At 42.3% G+C, this 27,196-nt stretch overlaps 1 protein-coding gene across 5 annotated transcripts in view; it reads right to left on the bottom strand.

Annotated features, from left to right (window-relative positions):
* HHAT (hedgehog acyltransferase) overlaps positions 1-27,196 on the bottom strand; it is a 335,352-nt gene that overhangs the window by 36,378 nt on the left and 271,778 nt on the right. The gene's annotated exons all lie outside the window — the stretch shown is intronic.

Raw genomic sequence — 27,196 nt, 5'->3', positions numbered from 1 at the left:
GGGTTAAAGCCTCTGCCTTCTGCTCGGGTCATGACCCCAGGGTCATGGGTTCAAGCCCCGTATTAGGCTCTCTGCTCAGTGAGGAGCCTGCTTCCTCCCCTCTCTGCCTGCCTCTCTGCCTACTTGTGATCTCTATCTGTCAAACAAATAAATAAAGTCTTTTTTAAAAAGGTTGATTTAAACATTTTTTAACAAGAGAGCCCAGAAATAAACCCACAGTGAACACTCCAGGCCCAGTGGCTCCACCTTAGCTCTTACCTGGCCCATCAAGCATGGACTCCCTGCCATGCCCAGGCCTCTACCAGGCCTGACGCAGCTGAGGTCCTGCAGCAGATCATGGCCATCACTGACCAGAGCCTGGAGGAGGCACAGGCTAGTAGGCTCCACGCCCAACATGGGCTCAAACTCGGGACACTGGGATCAAGAATCTCATGTTCCACCGACTAAGCCAGCCAGGTGCCCCAAGACCTTTCTACTTTTTATGTCTGTTAGCATAACTCTAAACTACGTCAGCAGGATATCTGGACTACTCCAGCTCTAGGAGTCTCCAGACTGGTGTTCCTGGTTCCACCCCTTGCCTTCCATTCCAGTCTCAGAGCAGCCACAGTGATCTTTTAAAACTGCAAGTCGCTTAAGGACAGGCTAATAGATCAATGAAATAGAGTTGAAAATGCAGAAATAAACCCATACATATATGGCCAAGGGCAAGGCCTTGGGGAAAAAAATAGTCTATGCAACCAATGGTCTGGGAAACCTGCTCTCAACTTGCAAAAGAATGAATCTGAACCCTTACCTCACACCACATACAAAAACTAACTAAATGGATCAAATACCTAAGTGTAAGAGCTAACCCTGTAAAACTCTTAGAAGAAAGCATAGGCATAAATCTTCATAACCTTCAATTAAGCAATGGGTCCTTAGATATGATGCCTAAAGTGCAGGCAACAAAAAAAGAATAGACACACTGGATTTCATTATGATGAAAAACTTTTGTTCTTCAATGGACACTATCAAGAAAGAGAAAAACAACTCATGGAATGGAAGAAAAAGATTTGTGAATCATATATTTGATAGGAGTCTAGTATCCAGAATTTATAAATAACTTTAATACCCATGGGTATTACGGAGGGCACAGATTGCATGGAGTACTGGGTGTTACATGCCAACAGTGAAGCATGGAACACTGCATGAAAAACTAATGATTTACTGTATGGTGAGTAACGTAACACAATAAAAAAAAATGCAGGTAAAAAAAGAACTTTTACAACTCAGTGATAAAAAAAGACAAATAATCCAATTAAAGGGAATTCTCAAAACGTGAAATCTCAAAATATCAAAAAATCAACACTAATCAACTCTAAACAATCATCAACTCTCAAAAAATCAATGCCAATAAAAAATGCAATTCATGTCAAAAAAGAGAAAGAAACCCAAACATATAAAATCAATTAATTTATGACAAGGTAGCCAAGAATACACAATGGGGAGGGGCAGTCTCTTTAATAAATGGTGTTGGGAAAATTGAGCAGCCACATGCAAAAGAGTGAAACTGGACCACTATCTTCCACCATACATAAACACCAACTTGAAATGGATTAAAGACTTCGACATAAGGGGCGCCTGGGTGGCTCAGTGGGTTAAGCCTCTGCCTTCGGCTCAGGTCATGATCCCAGGGTTCTGGGATCGAGTCCCGCATCGGGCTCTCTGCTCAGCGGGGAGCCTGCTTCTACCCTGCTCCCTCTCTCTCTGCCTGCCTCTCTGCCTACTTGTGATCTCTGTCTGTCAAATAAATAAATAAAATCTTTAAAAAAAAAAAAGACTTCAACATAAAACTCGAAATCATACAACTTGTAGAAGACAACATAGGCAATAAAGATGTAGATCTTCATGATGATTTTTAAAATTTGAAATCAACAGCAAAAATAAGCAAAAGAAACTACATTCAACTAAAAAGCTTCTGTACAGGAAAGGAAATCAATAAAATGAAAAGGCATCCTACTGAATGGGAGAAGATATTTGCAAGTCATATATCTGATAAGGGGATAATATCCAAAATATATAAAGAACTCATACAACTCATAGCAAAAAACCCCAAGCAATCAAATTTAAAAATGGGTAGAAGATCTGAGTAGATGTTTCTTCAAAGAAAACATGCAGATGGCCAAGAGTTGCATGAAAAGACGCTCTATATCATTAATCATCAGGGAAATGCAAATCAAAGCCACAATGAGAGGGGCATCCAGGTGGCTCAGTCAGTTAAGTGTCTGACTCTTGGTTTTGGCTCAGGTCATGATCACAGGGTCGTGATCGGGGGTCAAGGAGAGTCCCACTCAGTAGGGAGTCTGCTTGGGATTCTCTTCCTCTCTCTCTCTCTCTCTCTCTCTCTCTTGCAAGTAAATAAGTAAATAAACCTTTTGTAAAAAGCCACAATGAAAGGGTGTGGAGGAAAGGGAACTCCTGTACACTATTATTGGGAATATAAATTGGTGCAGCCACCATGGAAAATAGTATGGAAGTTCCCCAAAAAACTAAATACAGAACTACTATACGATCTAGCAGTTCCACTTCTGGGTACTGACCTGAAGAAGAAAAAAAAAAGAAAAAAAAACTGGAAAAGAGGTACACACTCCCATGTTCACTGCAGCATTATTTACAATAGGCAAGATACGGAGACAACCTATGTGTTCACTGATGGATGAATGGATATAAAAAAATCTATAGGGTATATGTGCATGTGTGTGCAATGGAACATTAGTCACCCATAAAGAAGGAGGAACTCTTGTCATTTGCAACAACATGGGTATACCTCAAGGGCATTATGCTAAGTGAAATAAGTTCAACAGAGAAAGGCATATACTGTATGATTGCTCTCATACATGGAATCTTAAAAAAAAAAAAAAGCTTATATATAAAGAGAACAGGCCGGTGGTTGCTGGGGGAGGGGATTGTGGTGGTGAGAGAAATGGTAGGTTTGTTTTGTTTTTTTTTTTTAGTTTAGATAAATTGAATTATTCTTTATTTAAAAATATTAAAAATCTCTTTAAAAGTTAAAAGTAAGAGAGACAGAACAGTGACACCTGATACTATCTCCATAATAATGAGGATAGAATCTGGTAAAGAGGCAGCCAGGTGTGAGGGAAAGCATATCTTGTTTGCTAAGCCAGGTGACCATGAACAAGTCATTTAACCTCTTGGATTCTTTGTTTCCTCCTAACCTTCTAAAGAATTTTGTGAGGACTAAATAGGACAGCATAAGCAAGAACCCAGGCACGTGGAATCAGTTAGATGTTAGAGGACGTCTATATCCAGATGATCACTCAGAGGGTATGGCAATGGATGACAAATGAAAGTGACAAGGAGAGGCCTTACTAGTAGCAAAGTCTGTTGGATTCATATTGCCTACTACCTTAGAACAACTTGTTCTAAGCCAAAAATGTTCCAGGGCTAAATGTTTAGGAAATGCTGAATTAAAGTTAAATAAATATCCTTACTTTATGGAAAATTGCAAAAGAGGACGTGCTATGCAAAAGTTTCAAACTGATTTTGCCAAGGGTCCCTTTTCAGATGAAACATTTCACTCTCTCAAGAATATTATTTTAATGATTAAACTTTGGCAATATTGTGGGAAATGCTGACCTCTTGAAATGAGCATGGGACTGAGAGTCCAGAGACCTGGCCTCTGGTTCTGGTCTGATGCAAGTAATTTACCTCTCTGAGCCTCAATGTCTTTTTCCAAAATGGGAGACTTAGGCCAGGATCTCTCCTCTGGATCTTTTTGAATCTAACTTTCCACAATCCTATGGCTTCTGCAAAAAATACTAGGGTGTCTTGCATCAGAGAGAAAGCAAACCAGAGGCCTCTGAATTCCCAAATAATTCTTCAAAAATGTCTATATATTCAGCTCCAAATCTCAAAAACAAAAAAATTAATTTCTCCATAGTATGAGCTCTAAACACCACTGGTTCATCTGTCTAATGTCTCCAGGTGCTTCTGCAATTAGCTCTGTTGTATTTAAATTCTGTCCACTAAATTGAATAAGATGTTCCCTCTTCTCTTCCAAAAAAGCTGTCTGGTGCAAAAAATCAATGGAGCTAACAAGGGACAACAGGAAAGCTGCACTCTGCAGGCAGGTGGCTTACACAAAGCCCTTACATGATTCATTTTCCAGGGCTAAATCATGATCAACTCCATCTCTGCATCTCCAACTTCAACTAGCATCGCTACAGTGATGCCTTACAAAAGGTGAGGTAGTGAGTCCATATAAATGACAGATCATTTATATAGCTCTTTTCACCCAATGTTTTGTGGGTCCATCATCCATACCCTAAAGAAAAACAAAGTAGGATCCCTAAGTTATCAACTCCAGACAGGTTCTTAGCTGAAACTCCCATGTCTTCCTAGCACTGAAAAAGGAATTGGATGACATGGTTTCAGAGTTTCAGCTCTGCCCTTTCCTGGCTAAGTGGGTTTGTCATCATTTCTTAGGTATTTCCTCTCTCCTGTTCAACTGAAACTTAGTTTCAGTCTCCTCCCTTGCGTAGAGTACATCAATGATGTCTTGGACATCAGGATCCCCAATAACAAAGATGGCTGATATCACCTAAATTATTTTTGGTTTTTTTAAATACAGCCCCATGTGTAATGAGGGCTTCCACAAAGGCATTGAGATGGTGACGGTGGCGAGTAATGTGGTGCTCTCATGGATTTATTGTCTTCATAAGGAAAACATGCATCCATACAGCATTTTGAAGTATATGGAGATCTAGAGGCATTTTAAAACTTCCTCTTCACCTTACTGGAGTCAGCACTCAGTTATCCGTGTTCAGACAAGAGTTTTCACTACAACTAACATTGCCCCTATTCTACTCTCCACTGGCCCTGGCCATTGTCTTCCTAAGACGCCTCCATCTTAGTCTCCTAAAATTCAAGTTGTTTTCCCTATCAAATCAAGCAAATTGAAGAGGGTGCAAAAATCTGATCTCTAATAATACACATCTACACCCAGATGCTGTTTACTTGGATATGTTACAGTTTGGATTATCTTCATCACTGGACATAGGAAGGTTACCTAGAGTGGTTGGGTCCTTGTCTCCTTCAAGAAGCTCAGAGCACATTATAGATTCTATAACTAAACTCAGTGGGAGAGGCTCACATACAATAAGGTTTGCCTCTTCCTAGCCATGGTGCAACAGCTCCAGGCTTGAAGACTGGCAGTAGGAGGGCACTAGAAGGGAAACCAGAAATTTCCCATGTTGTTAAGTAATGCTGGCACTGACAGATCAATTATGGGAGAGGATCTCTGGGTGATAAAAGGAGCATTTCCATCAGATTCATGAAGGGTGTTTATTCAATACAGATTCCTGGGTGCCACCCTAGACCTACTGAATCAGAATCTCTTGGAGGTAGGGACTCAGGATTTTGCATTTTAAATAAGTTTCTCAAGTGATTCTCGCGAGCATCAACTGTGGAAACTGTACTGGAGTCTGGGCCAGAGAAGAGCTGACATCACACTGATTAATGATGACACAAAGGAGAGCAATCTCATTAACTGAGCTTTGTTAGACCAGGTCAATCCTGAAATCATTCAACATTGTGTTCATAATGAGAAACGCAGTTACCAGGCATCCAACCTGCACTGAGCCTCGGACAGGAGGCAAGAGAGAATGTCATACATATTTAACATTGAGTTGTCACAGCAAATAAACAAAACCAGAAAATTTGCTACATACCATTCTGAGGACTCATCAGAGGTGAGATGTGGCCCAAGTGTTCCAGCTATGAAGTATTCAGCACACCCCTGGTTACCTAACAAATTTCCCACCTGTGTGCATTAATCTATTTACTGGATGGATTGATAAAGAGCATTTCCTCTGCAGAGCTTCGAGAAGCCACCTTATGCTAGGCAGTTGCAACTCCTAAGGACACTAGAAATGACAAACTAGCATGATGAAAGGCAGGGAGTAGCCTAGTTCCTGGACTTTGACAGATGACCACTGAAAGTTTTTGGATTTACAGAGTGAAGTAGGAAGGAGAAAAGGAGGAACTCCCGGGTGGTTCAGTTGGTTAAGAATCTGCCTTCAGCTCAGGTCATTATCCCAGGGTTCTGGGATTGAGTCCTCAATCAAGCTCCTTGCTCAGTGGGGAGTCTGCTTCTCCCTCTGCCTGCCACTCTGTCTACTTGTGAGCACATGTGCACTCTTCGTTCTCTCTCTGACAAATAAATAAATAAAATCTAAAAAAAAAAAAAGGAAAGGTGAAATGGAATGTTATGGGAGGGTGGAATGAAGAGTAAACTGAAAGAAGGAAGGTCAGGTAGATAAATGAATGGACAGATGAACAGTCAGATGGATTGAGGAGAAAATAAAATAAGTATGCCAGACCAATTATCCTTTAACCTCAAACTAATTTTTTTTCAGTATTTAAATTTATTTATTTTTTCAGCGTAACAGTAACCTCAAACTAATTTTAAACAAATTTATTGAGATATACTATACAATTAACCCAAGCAAAGTACATGATTCAACGGCTTTCATAATCAGAGTTGTGCAACCATCACCAATTTTAGATTATTGTATCAGTCCTTCCCCAAGAAAGGAACCCCTTGAACATTAGCCATGATCCTCTAAACTCCCATCCCTTCCAGCTTTAAAGCAACCACTAATATACTTCTTATCTCTATAGATTTGCCTATTCTGGACATTTCACAGAAATGGAATCATACAATACTTTGTCCTTTGTGATTGGCTTCTTTCACTTACAATAATGTTTTCCACACTCATTTAAATTGTAGCACATATCAGTACTTCATTCCTTCTTATTACTTAATAATACTCTACTGGATGATTATACCACATCTTATTCACCTATTCATCAGTTGATGGACAAATGGGCTCTTCCCACCTTTTCATTATTATGAATAATGCTGCTATGAACATTCATGTACAAGTTTTTGTGTGGATTTATATTTTCATTTTTCTTGGGTATATGTCTAGGGTATATAGCCTGGGTCACAGGGTAACTCTGTTTAACTTTTTGAAGAAGTTCCAGACTATATTCCAAAATGTCTGTTTTCTATGTTATAGTTCCACTGGCAGCGCATGAGTGTTTAAATTTCTCTGATCAGTACTTATTTTTCATTTTGGGTTTGCTCAATTCTTATCACAGCAATCTTATTACATGTTGTGAAGTGATATCTCATTATGGTTTTGATTTGCATTTTCCTGATGGCTAATGATGTTGAATATCTTTTCATGCGCCTATTGGTCATTTGTATGTGACATTTTGTTATTGAGTTGTAATAATTCTTCATGTATTCCAGATACAAATGATCAGATATATGGTTTGCAAAGTTTTTTCGCATCCTAGTTGCATTTTTACTTTCCTAATGATGTCCTTTGAATCACATACAAAAAGTTAATTTCAATGATGTCCACTTGATCTATTATTTTTCCTTTTGTTACTTGTGTTTTTGATGCCATATATAAGAAACTACTAGATAACCATGGTCATAAATATTTGCCCACCGAAGAATTTTGCAGCTTTAGTTTTTACACTTAGGTCTTGATGCATTTTGAGTTAATTTTGGTATAAGATGTGAGGTAGGGATCCAACTTCATTCTTCTGCATGTTAAATATCCACGAGTTATTTTTGACAGAAGAAAAAGTGCTACATGGGTGGGACAGTGTTAACAATATTACCAATAATAAACTACCATTACAAAGGGCTGTCTAAGGTTTTATATTCATTACCTTATTTAAATCTTCACAGTCTCCTATGAGGTACATGTTTTTCTCAAATTACAGGTGAAAAGTGGCGTGTTAGGATAAGTATCTAGCCCATGGTCCTGAAGATAATAAATGGCTCAATTGTGTTTGACTTCAGAATTCTTTAACACCATTCTACACTACCACTTAAACATAGCTTTCAGAAATTAGGGGATTCCTCAAACACATCTACCTTCTCTTAGAATCCAATGTGAATTCATTTTCAAGAATTTTATGATGCCTTCTGGTTATATTTGAAGGATATTGTCATTTCAAATGATATTTGACTCAAAGGAAAATCAGGATTTCTACAGAATCTAAGGAAGACTTCTCTTTCTGGCAATGGCAGTTAAGTTATTTGGACCAATTCTCCCTGGAATTGGAAGGAAAAAATTCTCACCAGAATAAAAAAAAACTGCAATTGCTAGATAAATATTTTAATTTTTTCCAAAAGGCTGGCAATGTTCTGTACAACAGTAAGGAATTTCCTGGCCAAAATCTAAGAGAAAATAAGAACCAGGGGAGACAAAGGAAGCTCTTAAAAATGTTTTTGTCATGAGAATATTTGTCTTTCCAGACTGGGCTACAATATTTGGGGTAAGATAACAGAAAAAAAGTTCTAGGGCCTGCTTAAAGTAGGGAGTCTAATAGGCAAATCACAAACGCACATTAGGTTGGGACCTAAAAAGGCAGCAAATCATCTACAGGTTAATGGTGAACTAGATGTCAACACAGCCTCCTTCTTTCAAGGGAGGGGGAGAAGGAAGTGAATCTCTCCCTAAGAGAATATAACCATGAATCAGTCCTATCTGGTATCTATCAGATACAAGCACAAATTTTGTCTGGAGGAAGGTACCTTCATGGTAGGCCTCGACCTCACATATAATTACAGACGACAATGAGTAGCACAGAGTCAAAGATAATCAAGCCTACAAGGAAAGAGGTGCTATGGGTAAGACCCAGCACGAAAAGAAGACAATAGACGTAAATAAAGATTTAATATATTGAAAATATCAAGCACAGATTATAAAGCAACTATACTTACTATGTCTAAGAAACAAAAGACAAATCCGAAAAATACCCACACAGAACAAGAAACTACAACATATGACCCTTGATCCTTCCAGGATGAACTGGCCTTGGGAAAAGTATTAATACAAGCAGTCTACTGAGCAAGCTGCTTATCTCCACAAAGACCACCTCTCTGCCCGGCACGTTCTTTGACACATTTGCATAGTCCCTCAAATTCCGAGGCAAAGATAAGGAAACAATGACGTCTGTAGTGGTCAATTTTTGTTCAAAATTCTGAAATTAATCTAACTGATCTATAAAAACAGCAGATAAACCTCAAGTATTTTTGTTCTTCTCAGGTACCAAAACCATTAAACTATACAAACTGTGAAGACATAGGTAATCCTGAAGACTTCTTCTCCTGTCCTTTGTCAGCATCCCTTGTCATACTTCACAGAGCCTCCTGACTGGCCTCTCTGCTCTAAGTACCTCTCCTCTACAAATCTGCTTCCACATTACCTCCACACAGATCTTTCCAAACTCAGAAGCATGTTACTGTCTTGCAAAAATCTTTCTGTGATGCACCCCTCCCCCAGCCTACTCAGAATGAAGCCCACACTCTGCAGCATGACAGTATGGTCTTCAAAACTTTCTGGACGCCTCTGCTGCAATCAGCCCATTCACCAACAGCACGTCTTGCTTCTTTCCTATCACAATCCCGAGATGCTTACAGTTTCTTCAACGTGCAATTTTATGGCTTCATGGTGCATGCTGTACTGATCCCTCAAGTCTCATACTTACTCATCCTTTAAGCGCACCTCTGATGTCACCTTCTCACGCAGAAGTTAAAGTTAAGCATTCACCTTTTTGTTCCCAAAGCACTTATCAAAGTGCTATGTCCCAAAACACTGTGGCACATTTTGCCATGTTTGCTTATCACTGTATCCTAAGCACTCAGTATAACGGCTGGCAGGATACAGGGTGGCCCTCTCCTTCAAGCAATTTTCTCTATAAAAAAAGAGTTTAGTCTCACCCATGCTCACCTGACCACTGTGTCTCTTTCTCCTGAATCAGGTAAGCTGAGAAGCTTCCCAATTTCTTATTTCCTTACTCTGTACTTTTGCTTCTTTTAGTAAAATCTTCACTGATGATAGCAATTTTTTATACAATGCAAAAGGTATGACCCAACCCTCCAGCAATCTGGTTGGGGCAACCATGAAGTGAAAAAAGTAATCAAGAAGCAAGCTTCCAATATTAGAAAAGTAAGGGATAGGTAAATGTGGACATGAATAGAATGTTAAGACAGGACTAGAAGCAATTTTTTTTTTTTATGTTAAAAGTTACCTGGTTTCTTCTAGCTTAGTAAAAAACAGTGACTTTCCTAGGAAAGGCATGGCTCCCAAGATGGGCTTATGTGACCACTGATAGGCTACTTGTCCTTTGAAAGTCAGCACGCAACAGCGCCCAATATGCTATTTGACATATTTTTGATTTTGTGTGACTGGTAACCCTCAGAATGCAAATGATCCGCTCTTGTACATTACAACAAATGTGCTCAAAGACCTTTTCACTTGGGAGACTCAACATGGAACAAAGACTATGAAAATCGTTCCTTCTACCCAATATGTCAAGAGACAACTGGGGAAAGGGAAATCAAACAAACCTCGTTTCTCTGTCATACACTGGGTGGCTTGGCCTCCCCACAGCAGCCAGATACATCTCTCTAATGTTCTCTGGAACAGTGTTCTATCCCCTGCCTCAGCCCTCAGCTGTCTGTTTCCTTCTCTCTCCAAAAGCCACAGGTCTGGGGCGCCTGGGTGGCTCAGCAGGTTAAGCCGCTGCCTTCGGCTCAGGTCATGATCTCGGGGTCCTGGGATCGAGTCCCGCATTGGGCTCTCTGCTCAGCAGGGAGCCTGCTTCCCTCTCTCTCTCTCTCTCTCTCTCTCTGCCTGCCTCTCTATCTACTTGTGATCTCTCTGTCAAATAAATAAATAAAAATCTTTAAAAAAAAAAAAAGCCACAGGTCTTAGGTAACTCCCTTTGGTACATACTCCTAGTGCCTTAAAGACTTCTAACAGCACAGCAAGACAATCACCTTTAAAATAAAATATTAGGGCACCTGGGTGGCTCAGTGGGTTAAGCTGCTGCCTTCGGCTCGGGTCGTGATCTCAGGGTGCTGGGATCGAGTCCCGCATCGGGCTCTCTGCTTGGCAGGGAGCCCGCTTCCCTCTCTCTCTCTGCCTGCCTCTCTGCCTATTTGTGGTCTCTGTCAAATAAATAAAATAAAATATTAGATTTCCCCTTTTACGTTACTGATAGAAGGTGAATCTTCTCAGTTTCTCACCTTCAAGGTCACAAGAAAATGCCACCAGAAGAATAAAGAAAATTCCTGAGACATGCTGCCTAGAGACATCCATGGTCTAAAATTAGTAACTGCCTCTTTCTCTGGGCAAGAGCTGGTAGCAGCTGGAGTGTGACAATACCCAGATATCCAGGAAAGAACAGAGGGGAGCAAGGGGCTGCTGCCATCATGCTGCTCAGACCTGCATCAGGGAGAGAGGCTTCAAGCTTCGGGTAGGCTGGATGCTGGGCCACTTCCAAGTGGGGGTCAGTCCTACTTGACTTCGCAAGCAGCCTTGGTGTGCCAGCCCAACATGAGAGACATATAATTCCAGATCAGCTATTTCTATCTGCTGCTGCCTGCATAACCAATGTCATGGGTTAGAGGAGGCCACAGGAAAAGATGAATATTAGGCATGGACTTAACTTAAAGAGAGTGTTCTGACCTTCCAGTTCTAGACTCATGCTCTGAACCGCTCTGTTTCTCTAAGTGGGGAAGAAGTCACTGCCAACCCATCTTGATGCCTTATCCTGCACCACACAACCTGTATGAGTTTCCCAGGGCGGCCATAAGAAAGTACCATAAACGGAATGGCTTGAGCAGAAATCTGTCATCCTTCTGGAGGCCAGAAGTCTGAAGGCAAGGTGTTGGCAGGGCCATACTTCCTCAGGGGCTCCCAGAGGAGGTCCCCTCCCTGCCACTTGCCACTTCTGGTGCTTCCAGGTTTCACATGTCTTCTTGCGGCCCTCCTTTCCCCATGGCTTCAGAACATCTTCCCTCTGCATGTCTGTCTCTGTGCCTAAATCTCCCCATTTTACAAGGACGCCAGTCATATGGATTAGAGCACCCCAGCAGTCTCATTTTAATGTGATTCTCTCTGTAAAGACCCTATTTCCAAATAAAGTCACATTTTGAGATACTGGATTTAGGACTTCATCATATCTTCTGGGGGGACACAACTCAACCACAGTACCCCCTTCGCCAGATCTTACTCTCTTAGGAGGTTTCCCTTGCAAAGAATACTCAGCAAGAGGGGATGTGAACAGGATGGCTGCTGGCAGGACTGGAAGTTGGTTGAGGGAAAAATGGCCCCGGGGAGACTCAAATGCCTGCGGACACCGACCTCTGACCCTTTAAGGTCAATACTGAGTCAATACTAAGTACTGAGACGTACTTAACAAGGCACTCACAAACAGGATTCATTTTTGTTTCTGTCTTTATTTCAAGACAATAAATAGTTTTTCTCTGTGGTTTTCATTCTCATTCACTGATATTCATTGAACTACTTGATGGCCTTAATTACACTCAAGAGAGGTAACTAGAGTGCTGGACAGAATTCCTGAGGCGAGTCAGTCCCTCTGGATTTTGGATTCTGCTTTCTGATCTTTACTGCAAACAGAAGAGCTACAGGCCACTCACGTTGCTGTCTGGGCCTTCGTTTTCAGCGGGGCGCAAGGCCTTTGGCTCTCATGACCACCATCCCGAGGTCGTTTTCTCTGGTTAATTCAGACAGCTCACCCAAATAAAATGATCTTTCCCTGCTCTCCTGGCCTGAGTGAGGGTGATTAATACTAGACAGGGGCTCATGAGCAAGCTAATGCAATACCTGAGTAAGCCTACCAGAGGGAAAGCCGTAGCAAAAGCCCTGCAGCAACCGAGCAAACAGTTGTTTGCGGGTGCAGACCAGTTAGCGGCCAACCCACCTATGGCCATGGGCTGGCCTATCAGCCAGAGAACCTGGAAGTCTGATTCCTGTCATCTCCCTCCGACCCCCTAGGATAAGTACCAGGAACAGAACAAAGAGCCGGGCACCACCGACTGCGTCTCCGACAATGGCCTCCAGAGATGTTCTGTGGTGAAAGCAGTACTCGCCTGTCTTGATGCAGGCCTCACAGGGAAAGAGGCCAGAGTAGAGTATAACATAAAGAAAGTGGGACCTGGACTCAAAAGGCCTGGGACTCGCATGGTCTCTCTGCTTACTGGCTGTGTAACAATGAACAGGTTTCCTAGCCTCTCTGAGCCTCAGAGCTCTGGGTAACACTGTGGTAACTTCCGCTAAACTACCTCACAGGACTGCCAAGCAGGTCAACTACGCTGGCAAAGTGAACACTGATTAACAATGAACAGCAGATGCTACTAACGGGCTTTGTGCAATATTTAGCCAGAGACCTGAGGAAAATCTAAATGCCAAGCAGCATAGACATCTACTTAAAGCAAAGAAATACCTGCTTGTTAGCTGGGCTCTGGCCCCACACCCTGTGCAGAGCTCCACATGGCCAGGCTGGACCACACGGAAGCTCCTTTAGGTTAGACCAGCCTGAAAGTCCCAGTGTTCCAGATTTTCACAGTATGGATATCACACATACACGTACACACACACACACACGTGTAAGGGTGTTTGTGATTACTTCACTGCAAGGTAGAGCTAGCCTAGGCCTTAGCCCCAGACCCTCTCCTGGCCTTCACCAGCCAAAACAACAAAAATATAGGAGCTACCTCACAGGTGGGTGGGGGGGCAGAGGAAGCTTCTGAAGGGGGAAAAAAGCAGGGGAGAAATAGCTACAAGAGAAGAGGCCAAGGGAAGAGATGGCAAAATGGGACCACAGTGTTACCTCTCCAGTCTCAGGGAATCATCTCAACAGTCACCCTATTGTGCCGGTTCTCTGTCCCCTCTGAATACACAACTGAGACAGACTGCAAAAATAGTCACACTCCATGATATTCCTGTATCAGCACCTTCACAAAACAAGAGTACAGCTCCTCCCACCAGGAGATGGAGTCTGTTGCCCCTCCCATGAACTTCGACTAGCTTTATGACATGCTTTGGTCAAAAGAATGCAGAAGTGATAGTGTGCCAGTTCCGAGCCCAAGCCTGAAAGTCCTTACACACTTTCTGCTCCCTCTTGAACTGTGAGGACTGCCATGTGAACGAGCCTGGACCAGTCTGCTGGAGGATAAGACACCAACACAGAGCAGGGGGCTCCATCAGTTCATCCCAGCCAAGGCCACAGAATTGTGAAAGCCCTGCTAAAGCCAACCCATGGCTGACCCACACACATAGGCCTGACGCTATCTGACACCAGCCAGTCCCCAAACTGACAGAGATTCATGAGCTAAACAGTACTTCTTCTTTTAAACTATTACATTTTGTGGTGGTTTGCTCCCAGCAGTGGCTAAATGATACATGCTAACCCCACCAACCAGGGTCCAGTCCAGATCAACACTCCTTTCCTTCGGGCAGGAATAAAGACTATAAAGTGGGACATGGAACAATGACCTTCCCCCCTACATGGCACTACTCGTCACACTGAGTTATGCATACCACTAGGGTTACAACACAACTTCCCCAAGTATAAGCAACATGGATAAGCTTAGAAGAATTGATTTCCAGGGCACCTGGGTAGCTCAGTTGTTAAGTGTCTGCCTTTGGCTCAGGTCATGATCCCAGGGTCCTGGGTCCCAGGACTGTGAGTCCCACATTGGTCTCCCTGCTCTGCAGGAAGCCTGCTTCTCCCTCTCCCACTCCCTCTATCAAATAAATAAATAAAATATTAAGAAAAAGAATTAATTTCCAGATTGATTCTGCATATGTATGTATATAAAACAATAGTTATAATTATACAAATAGAATAACTACACACACACACACTCTTCTCCAAAAATTAACCTAAGGTTAAGGTTCTCCTTTTTCCTTCTTCTCTCATATCCTTTATCCCACCTTACAAAGGAAAGGTAAGCTTTTCCCCTATCCTTATGTTACCTCAGGATATTGTTCCAGGGTGCAAAATCCTTAAGGGAATTGGTAAAACATTCTGTGAAACTGTTTGGTGGTGTCTAAGAAAGCAGAATGTATGTACAGTGTGTGATACATCAATCCCATTCTCAGGTGTACACCCAACAAAAATGCGTACGTAGTTTCACAACAGGTCATCAATCTGCTCAGAGGAGCTAAGAGCTGCTATGTTCATCAACAATGGAACAGAGAAATGAATTGTAACATGTTCACAAAGCATATGTTACAGTACTAAGCAGGAAAAATCTATAACCACATTCAAAAACATGGATGAATCTCTCAACATGATATTGAGCAAAAGAAGTTTGACACAAAAGAATACATAGTATGTCTGGAAAACAATATAGAGGCTCCTCAAAAAATTGAAAAAAAAGCTATCCAGCAATCACACTACTGGGTATTTAAGCTAAAGATACAAACGTAGTGATCTGAAGGGACACGTGCACCGAATGTTCATAGCACAATGTCCACAATAGCCAAACTATGGAAAGAATCTAGATGTCCATCAAGAGATGAATGGATAAAGAAGATGTGGTATATGTATATACAATGGAATACTATGCAGCCATCAAAAAACCACAAAATCTTGTCATTTTTGCAACAATGTGGATGGAACTAGAGGGTATTATCTAAGCAAAATAAGTCAATTAGAGAAAGACAGTTATCGTATGATCTCTCTGATATGAGGAATTTGCGAGGCAGGGTGGGGGGCAAGGAGGGAAAAATGAAACAAGATGGTACCGGGGAGGGAGACAAACCATAAGAGACTCTCAATCTCAGGAAACGAATTGAGGGTTGCTGGGGGGGAGTCAGGGAGAGGGGTAGGGTGGCTGGGTGATGGACATTGGGGAGGGTATGTGCTATGGTGGGTGTTGTGAATTATGTAAGACTGATGATTCACAGACCTGTATCCTAAAGCAAATAATACATTATGTGTTAATAAAAAAGTAAAATAAATAAATAAATAAAAGACTTCAAAAAAAAAAAAGAATACATAGTATGTGATTCTATTTATATACACATTTAGAAAAGAAACAAGCTCTATAACAAAAGATGTACATTTAGAAGTCAGAATAGTGGTCACCTAGGGCAGGTAGTAATAGGTAGAGTCATAAGAAGGGACATTTAGGCACCAGTTACACATGTGTGTTCACTTAGAGAAAATTCTTATGATATGTAGGTTTCTGGGCTATGTTATATTTTAATCAAAAGCTTGAAAAAAGAGGGACAAAATAAAGGGATAATTACACAATTCCTTTACTCAAATAACCACAAATTCTTACATTATCCACCTCAAGAAAAATGCATTTCTAATAAATTTTACGTTTTAGGTTTAATAATTACTTATCATTGTTATCATTTTTGTACTTTGTGTTATGCACTAATCATAACTGTAATAATGACTTAATCTAGGAGAAATGTTTACGTTGCTAGCCTTATATTAATCAAAAAGCAAACAACACAACAATGCTACAGAGAAGTAAGATAGTTGAAAAAGGAAGAACTTGGGGCGCCTGGGTGGCTCAGTGGGTTAAAGCCTCTGCCTTTGGCTCAGGTCATGATTGCAGGGTTCTGGAATCGAGCCCCACATTGGGCTCTCTGCTCAGCTCCCTGCTTCCTCCTCTTCCTCCTCTCCCTCTGCCTGCCTCTCTGCCTAGTTGTGATTTCTCTCTGTCAAATAAATAAAAAATATTTAAAAAAAAAAGAAAAAGGAAGAACTTTTAAACAAGACAAAATTCTGTGGGAGAAATGAAATACAAAAGAGATCAAGGATATATCCCTGTGAAAGAAGAACTTGCTCTTATATGTTTTTAAATGTAGATGGTGAATAGCAAAACACTAGATTATTTATAATATATATTATTTAAAGGTACCGGTTTTATTTTTAAATATTGATATTCATATTACATCAAAAAAATGAGATCTTTTATATTTATTTAAACTTCTAATAGAAGAATTTAGATGCCCACATTAAAAAGCATAACAGGGCATACAAATTTTCAAAGTTTATTAGGAAGAACAGAGGCCAAAAATGGTTCTGTGAAAAAATGATTCAATATAAAAAAATCTCCTCAAGTATCCTTCCAATAAGAACCTGTCAGACTGGTATGTTCTACCTACATTTTTTTAGGTTAATCTACATTAATCAGGCTGCTTTGGTTACAAGTAACAGAAACCCAACCAGACTGGATTGGCAGACTGTGAAGGGTCGGAGATTTTACCCTACTCGTAAATAACAAATCAGCCTGTCACAATTTCAGGATGCTGACAGAAGACACAAGACTCTTGGGTCACAGCTGAAGGACTTTATTACTCACAGCAATAACAGTAGCCAGAGCATTGTACCATTTCCCTGAGCCCCTTATCCCACAATGCAATGCAAAGAGGGCCAGGTGATACGGCATAGGCAGTGAGGTATGTCATTATAGGAGATAAACCCAGACTTAGGAAATCCAAATATTTTATAATGAGCAGTAAGCCAGTCTGACTTTTGTCCCAGAGAAGTACATTATCTTTATTATACTGCGTTGTTATATTATCTTTATTATACTGAACGGTAAACAAATACCCTTTACTTTGGAGAAAGGTAACAGTTTCCATCTTCTAGAGATATTTGTTATACAAATATTCTTGGAAATATGCTCTGAAAGAGAGTCAAAAGATATGCACAAACACAAAAGAACCCTAGAAAGCTGTCTCCCAACATAAGTTGAGTTAAAAAAAAAGCAAAATTAAGTTCCTATAACTGGAAAGTACACAGATATGTTAGCTTCAAGAACTCCTGGATTCAGGGCCTTAAAAATATGTGGCAGTGGGTTGTCTCAAAACCATATCATCCAACAGGCAGCTCTGCTTTCCTTGGAGTTGGCTTTCCTTGCTACTTGGCTCTCACTGGTGGTGGCAAGAGGGCCACAAGGAGCTCTGCCCAATGTTCTGACACTTCCACAACAGCAAAGGAAATAATGTTTTTCAACCTTATACCAGTTAGAAGGCAAAAATTGACAAGGAAAGAAACAACAAACATTGGAGAAGTTGTGGAGAAAGGGGAACCCTCTTACACTGTTGGTGGGAATGCAAGTTGGTACAGCCACTTTGGAAAACAGTATGGAGGTCCCTCAAAAAATTAAAAACAGAACTACCCTATGACCCAGGAATTGCACTACTGAGTATACAGATGTAGTGAAAAGAGGGGCCATATGTACTCCAGTATTCATAGCAGCAATGTCCACAATAGCCAAACTATGGACATCCTTCAACAGACGAATGGGTAAAGAAGATGTGGTCCACATATACAATGGAATATTACGCAGCCATCAGAAAGGATGAATACCCAACTTTTACATCAACATGGATGGGACTGGAGGAGATTATGCTGAGTGAAATAAGTCAAGTAAAGAAAGTCAGTTATCATATGGTTTCACTTATTTGTGGAACATAAGGAATAGCATGGAGGACACTGGGAGAAGGAAGGAGAAAATGAAGGGGAAGAAATTGGAGGGGGAGATGAGCCATGAGAGACTAGAGACTCCAGGAAACAAACTGAGGGTTTTAGAAGGGAGGTAGACGGGATAATGTGTGAGCCTTGTGATGGGTATCAAGGAGGGCACATATTGCATGGAGCACTGGGTGTTATACACAAACAATGAATCATGGAACACTACATCAAAAACTAATGATGTACTGTATGGTGACTAACATAATAAAATTTTTTAAAAAAAGAAATGGTTTTCCTTCCTCACAGTTCCAACAGAAACTCTGGAATTTCTCTGCATGGGGAGATGGACCATACTGACTGGCCAGCCCTGGTCACATGCTGACCCAAGATCTCAGATGTAGTGTGAACCCCACAAGGATGGCACAGATTTAGAGTGGCATGGGAGAGCTTTGTTCCCAAAGAAATGGGGAACTGAGCTGAGCAGGCAAAGCTGTTGCTTTCTCGTATATGACTTTCTAAATACCTTCAAGATGACAAACCTTACATGTATACTTCTAGAAATTCAAGTACCATTTCTTTTTACAGGCTGGTACTCATTTTAATGGTGCTAGTGGCATATCCAATTTGCCATTTTATAATCAAAGCTCTTTAGGAAGAATCTATCACAGTGGTGCCACAGAAAGGGTGTTCTGTTTGATCACGGTTGTTACCTTATTGTGCTATTCCAGAATAAATAATGGCTCCTCCAGAGATGACCATGCCCTTGTCTCTGAAACTCATGAAGGTTAACTTACTTGGTAAAGAGGACTTTGCAGGTGTGATCAAGTTAAGGATCTGGATATAGGAAGACTATCCTGGATTATCCAGGTGGGTCAGATGTAACCATAGGTTCCTTATAAGAGAGACACAAGGAATCAGACAGAAGGCATGGTGAGGACTGAAATAGTGTAACAGAGAGAGGAGTTCGAAGAAGAGGAAGGTCAACCATGAACCAAGGGATGTAGGCAGCCTCTGGAAGTTGGAAAAGGCAAAGAAAGAGATTCTACCCTAGAGCCTCCAGAAGAAACCAGTCTTGCCAACACTTTGACTTTGGTCCAGCCAGACTGAATTCAGATTTCTGGCCTCTAGAATAGCCAAGAGATAGATTTATATTGCTTTAAGGCATCCCATTTGTAATGATTTGTTACAGCAACCATAGCAAACAAATGCAGGTAGTGGCAGAAAGCAGGTGGTCAGTGCCCAGGGCAATGGTAAAGGGAAACAAACCCAGCAATGGGCAATGGGTCCTGTTGCACAAAAGAATTTATCCCAGACCTAAGACACCTGGTGATGGTAGTTCTTGCAGAACTTCGTTACAAAATGTTACTGAATTCCACATTACATACACTGAATTTTTTAACACCTTTAACAAATGCTCAGTAGTAACTGGTGGAGACAGTGTGGTAAACAGGGTCTCTTGGCTACTGGTACATGTGATAAAGACTACAATAGTTACCATTTCAGATTTTATCCTTGCATAAGGCACTGGCTCCTGAAGCAGTGGGGAAAGAGCAGGGCACTCCCCTTTTATCCCCATCCGGCATGTGCTTGGCCCAGCTGGTGCTGAACTATTCCTACACCCATAGCAGAAGGTGTAACAGTAATTGCAATAAGCAGTTAAATAAATTAATAACATAAATTCTAGGATGTGTGGTTCATTTTGGAAACCACGTATGTACTGAAATCCCAAGAGATTTCCTAGCGTGGGCCTTAGAGTACAGGGCTGGGAATCCTGCTGCAGACACCCTCGTATATAGTGAATACAGATATGTGGTGAGCAGCTAGATGCATGGTTAGAGAATGAAGGGGACTTACTTAAATTTTTAAAATTATTTTGGTTTGATTTTAATTTCTACTAACAAATTTGTAATAAACCTTTTTCCCTCCCCCCCAGTTTTATTGAGATATGATTGGCATATAAAATTATATTATTTTAAGGTATATAACATAATGATTTGATTGTAATATACTTTAGAATATCACCCTGCACATGTATGATTGGGGGCGGGTGGATTGGAGCCAGTGAGAAGTAGAGACTTCAAATATTACATGCTAATAAAATAGTAAAAGTAAAAATTATTTTTATTTGATTAACAGTGTCTAAGTTCTACTAGTCTTTATGTGACATTCTATTTAAAGACCAATTTAAAATGTTCCCATATTCCATAAAACTCTTTCCAAATGAATTCACAGAAACTCCTAGTTAACAGGAAAAAGTTTCCTACAACCTCACAGTAAGTACTATTTAAATGTACTATGATTGAAATTCCTTCCTAGATATTTTAGAAATTCCCTCCGCTTTAACTAACCCCAGGAGGGCTGTTGGATAAGAACGCCCACTCACTTTTTCTTGTGTCCTATACCTAGTGACTTGGCCTGAAATACCCCTGCCCAAACCATCTGGGTGACCACATGGCACAGAGAAAAGGAGAAACCAAGACATCTGGGGCACCTGGTGGCTCAGTCAGTTAAGCACCTGCCTTTTGCTTAGGTCATGATCCCAGGGTCCTGGGATTGAGTCCCACATCTGCCTCTCTGCTCAGCGGGGAGCCTGCTTCTCCTGCGGCCTGGCACTCCCCCTGCTTGTGATCTCTCTCTCTCTCTGAAAAATAAATAAAACCAAGAAAGAAAGAGAGAGAGAGGAAGGAAAGAAAGAAGGGAAGAAGGAAGGAAGGAAGGGAAAGAAAGAAACCAAGACTTCTGAAAGTCTTGAAATTCAGATTCCAAGAATGGCCATAAATGGACCACTGTGCAACCAAGGATAAACCATACAACCTGTATCTATGTATCAAGTATAACACTAGTACAGTGGGCAGGAAGCTCCTGCTCCTCTAACTCTTCTGGAACTTGCAGGGGATCCAGTGAGGCAGAAGCAGAATCCACTGGAGCAAAAGAAACTCCCTGTGAAGGTAAAGGCTACTAAAGATAGCGAGACGACCTAATCACAGGGGAAGGCCCCTGAGATGCTGATGACTGCCCCCTGTCTTCTCTCATCAAACATGAAATTTTAGTCCCAAGAACTTAACAAAATGTGAGGGGAATGAGCGTCTATTTAACCACAGCCCTCCTGAATTTCCAGTGTGATACCCCAGTTCAGCTTTAAATAAAATGCCTGTCTAGAGCCATCTGAGTCAGGAGACAAATAAACTGCCTGGACAAGCTAGTAATCAGGAAGAAAATATACTTTCTCCTCTCTCAGCTAGAAACAGTAAGTGAATATGGGGAGTGTAAATGTTCTGACCTGCATTAAAAAATTACTGGTTCCTCTCTCACTGCAATCTGGAGGGGAAAGAACCAAATTCTCCTTGCCTTGGCACAGAGCCACTCCAGGAACTAAGTGCTGAGATGGAGTTTGCCTAACTAGATCAGGCAACAAAAGGGGGGAGTGTGTGAGTATAAATGTGTGTGTGTGTGTGTGTGTGTGTGTGTGTGTAATGAGGAGTCAGGCAGGAGAATGTTCAGCGGATGCCATGCCTCTACCAAACTCCTAGCACTGCAAAACCCACTTCTTGGGAAATGATTAAGTCCCCTTTTTATAGAGCCTGTATCTACTGCTAAGAAAAGTGGATGGTCCTTCCAGAAGGAACACTACGCAGCACCCAAACAACACTGATAAAGCCCACGGCCTCCTCAAAGCCAGATATATTCCCAATGTCTACCGATCCCTGCTGAACGCCTTTTCTCCCCTGCTATCACAGGACTACAGGGCACAGCGAGGATGCTTGAGACACAACCGATTTATAGAACTTGATCTTACAGACTTGTGAGTTATAAGTCACTGATATTTCTGAGTTATAAAGCGGTCATCATCTGCTTGTTCAAAAGATAAACTTGTATTTTAACATCAAGGATTTCAGGCAGACACGAGAGCACTCTTTTCCGTCAACAAATGCTTTTGAAAGAAGCAACCTGAGTTTGCCTCCACAAAGCATCATACAGTGGGGTCCCTCCAAGAGCAGGCCTGGGGACCAAATCCCCAGACCACATCCTTCTCAGATTCCTTGAGCCAACTAAGCTCCTTAAATATCCGAGGCCCAAACATTCACATTCCTCAAGCTGCCAAAGTAAATTTCAATAACACAGTTTTGGGACTTTTTTATTTAAAGGCAAACATAGATTCTTATCTTCCACAATTGAACATTACTTCTCCAACCTCTGCAGCAGAGAAAACACTTGATAACGATTTGTGTATGATGCATCCCAGAGCCCTCAAAAGGCCGCTCAGCATTCCCAACCCTTGGCTGGCATGGTCCACTGTTCTGGGCAGTGGGGCAGTGTGCACAGCAGAAAGGAAAGGGTCTGGTTTTACAGGCTGCTCTCACCAACCCCATAGAGAACAGGCTAGAGATGTTTACATACGCTACTAAGACAAGCTTTGTACCTTCAAGCAAACAGAGCTGCACCAAGGTAGGCAGAGAGTGACCTGAAGACAACTCAGGAGATGCTTCCAGGGCTATCAGTGATACAGTAAAGAGGCTCCCTGAGAACTAGCCCCCTCAGCATCCCTGAGAACTAGCCCTTTGATATCCTCTCAGCCCCTCCACTGTGTGGGAGGGGGTGGAATTTGCAATCTCTTCTATAAGCCCTAGCCTCAGACACCTGGCTGTCCCCTCTCGGTTCTTCCAGGACTCACCAAGGCAAGAGCTGTTAGAAGGACACCTGCTACCAGCTCCTGTCATTGCAGCAGGTCCCAGTCCGTCAAGGATCAAGGTGCACAGGGACCGGGCTGACTACCCCCAGGGAAGGGCCGCCTTCCCGTTAAACCTGGGAATCTCATATGAGCTTGAACTCTCCCCCCACTCACTGCACTGCATGTTCCTCAGCAAGCAGATGTGGGTCTTGGACCAGCAGGTTCCATGTGGCTGAAGGAAGAGGCCACAGACAACCAGGCTGTTAAAGACCTGAGTCATTCATCAGCAGCTACATGTACAGTATAGTAATCCCATATCCAAAACCGCTGGGGCCAGAGGAGTTTCAGAATTAAGATTTTTTTTTAATTTTAGAAAGCTAGTGTAACATTCCCAGCAGAGTATGAGCAAGCATCCTATAAGCTCATTAGAATTTTTTATGCCCAAACATGAATATTCATACTAACCTTCTATCAAGTCAATCAAATTGGTTATGAAGAGAAACCTAGAGTCCTCCAGGATGGGGGATTTGGCATCATCTGGTTTACTTTCCTCCAGGAGATGCTAAAATTCACTCAGAGACAAAGACCCACAGTGGGGAACAGACAAATGAGGCAACTGTCAAATCCCCAGGAGACATTCCCTGACTCAGGGGGCCCAGGGGACAGACTGATGAAGATAGGACCAGGCTGACTGAAAGAATCTCTGACACACTAAATGCCTCCTAAGCTGAGCTTCCCTGGCCCGAGAACCCAGAGAAAAATGCTTCCCTAGAGCTCTCCCTATTTGGAAATTCAGTCTCCAGGACTCAGGCACCTGGCTCTAAGGATAGATCCAGTCATGGGCCACAGCAGGACCCCCTTGGCAGAAGCATATGGGTTTTCTCAGAGCCCTGGACCCTGTGTGCCAGCTGTTAGCTCCGCAGGGTGCAGGGCAAATCATGCTTCAATCTTGATGCCTTTGAGAAACAGAAAAAACATCTTCCAGCTGCCATCTCTCCTCTGCCCCTATAAAGGCCAGCATGCCCAGGAGCCATTTTCCACGCTCTCCCTTCCCACTCTGAGCCTGCTCCCTGCCTAACTGTATCCACTCCCATGACCTCACCTGCCGTTATGCCCATAACTACCACAACTCTTAGTTCCACCCTCTCCAACTGCAACACACATTTAAAAAAAGATATTATTGAAGTATAGTTGAAAGACAATGTCATATTAGTTTCAGATGCACAACACAGTCATTCAACAATTCTGTACACTATGTTGTGTTCACCACAACAAGTATAGTTACCGTCAGCCTCCATATGATGCTATTATAATATATATTAACTGTGTTTCCTATGCTATGCTCTTCATCTCTGTGACTTACTTATTTCATAACTGAAAGTTTGGATTTCTTAATTCCCATCAACTATTTCCCCCATCCCCCATACCCCTTTCCCCTGTGGCAACCACCAGTTTGTTCTCTGCATTTACAAGTCTATTTCTGGTTTTGTTGTTTTTTGGTTTTTTTTTTTTTTTTCAGATTCTGCATATAAGTGAAATCTCATGGTATTTGCCCTTCTTTGTCTGAGTATTTCACCTCACATGATACCCTAAGTCCATCCATGTCGTAAATAACAAGATGACTTTTTTTAAAAAAGATTTTATTTATTTATTTGACAGACAGATCACAAGTAGGCAGAGAGGCAGGCAGAGAGAGAGGAGGAAGCAGGCTCCCCGCTGAGCAGAGAGCCCGATGCGGGGCTCGATCCCAGGACCCTGGGATCATAACCGGAGCTGAAGGCAGAGGCTTTAACCCACTGAGCCACCCAGGCGCCCCACAAGATGACTTTTTATGGCCAAGTAATATTCCTTTGTGTGTATGTACTGTATCTTTTTATCCAACCATCTATTGATGGACACTTAGATCACTTCCATATCTTGGCGACTGTAAATAATGCTGCCATGAACACAGAGGTACACCTATCTTTTCCAACTAGTGTTTTCGTTTTCTTTGGGTGAATTTCCAGTAGTGGATCATACGGTATCTCTATTTTAATTTTTTGATGAAACTATGCTGTTTTTCATAGTCTAACTCACATTTTTAACTGCCTCTTGGGCACCTCCAAGTTGCCCCATGTCCCCTCTTCTCTTGGGCCATAACATACTAATATCTGTGATCTTGCGACCCTGCACTTTGTTGGTCATGTAACTCGTTCTGGCCAGTGGAATGTGAGCAGAAATCTTGTGTGGCACTTGCGCACCTCCCCGTGTTCTCATCCCCTCCCTTAGGCCAGGTCAAGACAGCAAAGAATCAAATAGAAACATACTAGGTCCTAGAGTCACTGCCTAGAAAAAGCCACTGGACCTGCACTGAACAGCGAGAAGAACAAACTTCTGTGGGGGAAAAAACCCTGAGAGTTTAGAACGACCTCACAGAGCAGCTAGAGCTAATTACCACCATATACCTGCCTTCTCCACCCAGGAAGTTCCCACTTAATGCTCAAAACTCCAATTCCAGGGGCACCTGCGTGGCTCAGTCAGTTAAGCATCTGCCTTCGGCTCAGGTCATGATTCCAGGGTCCTGAGATCGAGCCCTGCATCAGGCTCCCTGCTTCTCCCCTCTCTCTCTGCCTGCTGCTCTCCCTGCTTGTGCTCTCTCTGTCAAATAAATAAATAAAATCTTAAAAACAAAAAACAAACCTCTAATTCCAATGCCACCTCTTCTGTGAGATCCAACCTTTGTGGGAAGGCAGCCACTTTGTCTTGTGACCTCTAGCAATTCACTCACACACGCAGCACAACAGTTACCTCAGTCTGTGGACATGTTTCTATTTGCACGTTGGCTTCTACATGTGTGTGCTTCAATTTTAATTCTCTAGTCTCAGTGCCTTGGAAGTAGCAAATACCTGATGTTTGATTTCCTGAAGCAAAGACTGGAGCCTTCTTGCTCATGTGACCAGCAAACCCCAAGTCAGCATTTTCCCCCAAGTCACAGTGTTCTTGGCATCATGCTACATTGGGGGAGGCAAGAAAAGTAAGACACCATCGCCCATGATGAGGAGTGTTTTTTATCTTCAGCTCTTCTGCACCCATTAGCTTCCATCTTTATTAAAGGACGGCTTCCACTTAAAAAGCACATTGTCGGGGCACCTGGGTGGCTCAGTGGGTTAAAGCCTCTGTCTTCGGCTCAGGTCATGATCTCAGGGTCCTGGGATCGAGCCCCGAATCAGACTCTCTGCTCAGTGGGGAGCCTGCTTCCCGCCCCCTCTCTCTGCCTGTCTCTCTGCCTACTTGTGATCTCTGCCTGTCAAATAAATAAAATCTTAAAAAAAAAAAAAAAAGCACATTGTCTCTTTAGGAACCACTCGCTAAGACATTTCTCAGAAGGCAAGATCAAAGAGAGGAAAGCGGATGGGGGCTCTCCCGTGACCTCCATGAACATGGCTCCCCCAAGCTGCCATGCTTCAGACATGTGACGCGGCATTCTGGGATCATGCAACTGTACCAGGGTTACATCCGGTATGAGAAAAGATGCAGCGAAAGCACCGCCAACCCCTCAGGGACCCAGATGTAGAGACGATAACCTGGCCATGTAGTCACATCACTATGGCGTAGCAAAACTTCACAAACCAGAGGCACAAAACCCCACCACTGGGCAGGGAAACAGAACAGGGAACCTTTGCTTTTCACCACCAGTGAACTGCCAACGTGCATACCGGCAGCTCCCACTCTCTCGATTTTTCTAAGGCTGTGATAGAACTCCTAGCTCCAGCCCGAGGGAAGTGGGGTCCATCAATCAATGATGCTTGATTCCAAATGCAGTTTTCATAGCAATTCCCAGAGACTAGCATTTGACCTGTTGCAGGTGTGGCTTTGCTGTAGACACTGGGACATGCCACCTAATGCACAGTAAACACGAGGCTGACCACTACTGCTGGCATCCTAGAGCTCAGACAGAAACATCCCACAACAAAGAGCCATGGCAAATCCAGGTGCCGTGGCCACAGCTGCAAGGGAGCACAATGAGGCTTCTAGGACCTTCCCGGGCAGGACGCTCAGAGTGGAAATGAAGCAAGGTTAGACTCCGCAGTATACTGAAGGCTGGATGATGAGGAAGGAAGATTGGGAGACATTTTAAAAACCAGAGGAGTGGGGCACCTGGGTGGCTCAGTGGGTTAAGTCTCTGCCTTCGGCTCAGGTCAT

This window comes from Meles meles, chromosome 17 (genome assembly GCF_922984935.1).
Source record: "Meles meles chromosome 17, mMelMel3.1 paternal haplotype, whole genome shotgun sequence".
In the NCBI taxonomy this organism is placed as follows: domain Eukaryota; kingdom Metazoa; phylum Chordata; class Mammalia; order Carnivora; family Mustelidae; genus Meles; species Meles meles.
This window is presented reverse-complemented; position numbering and strand designations above follow the sequence as displayed.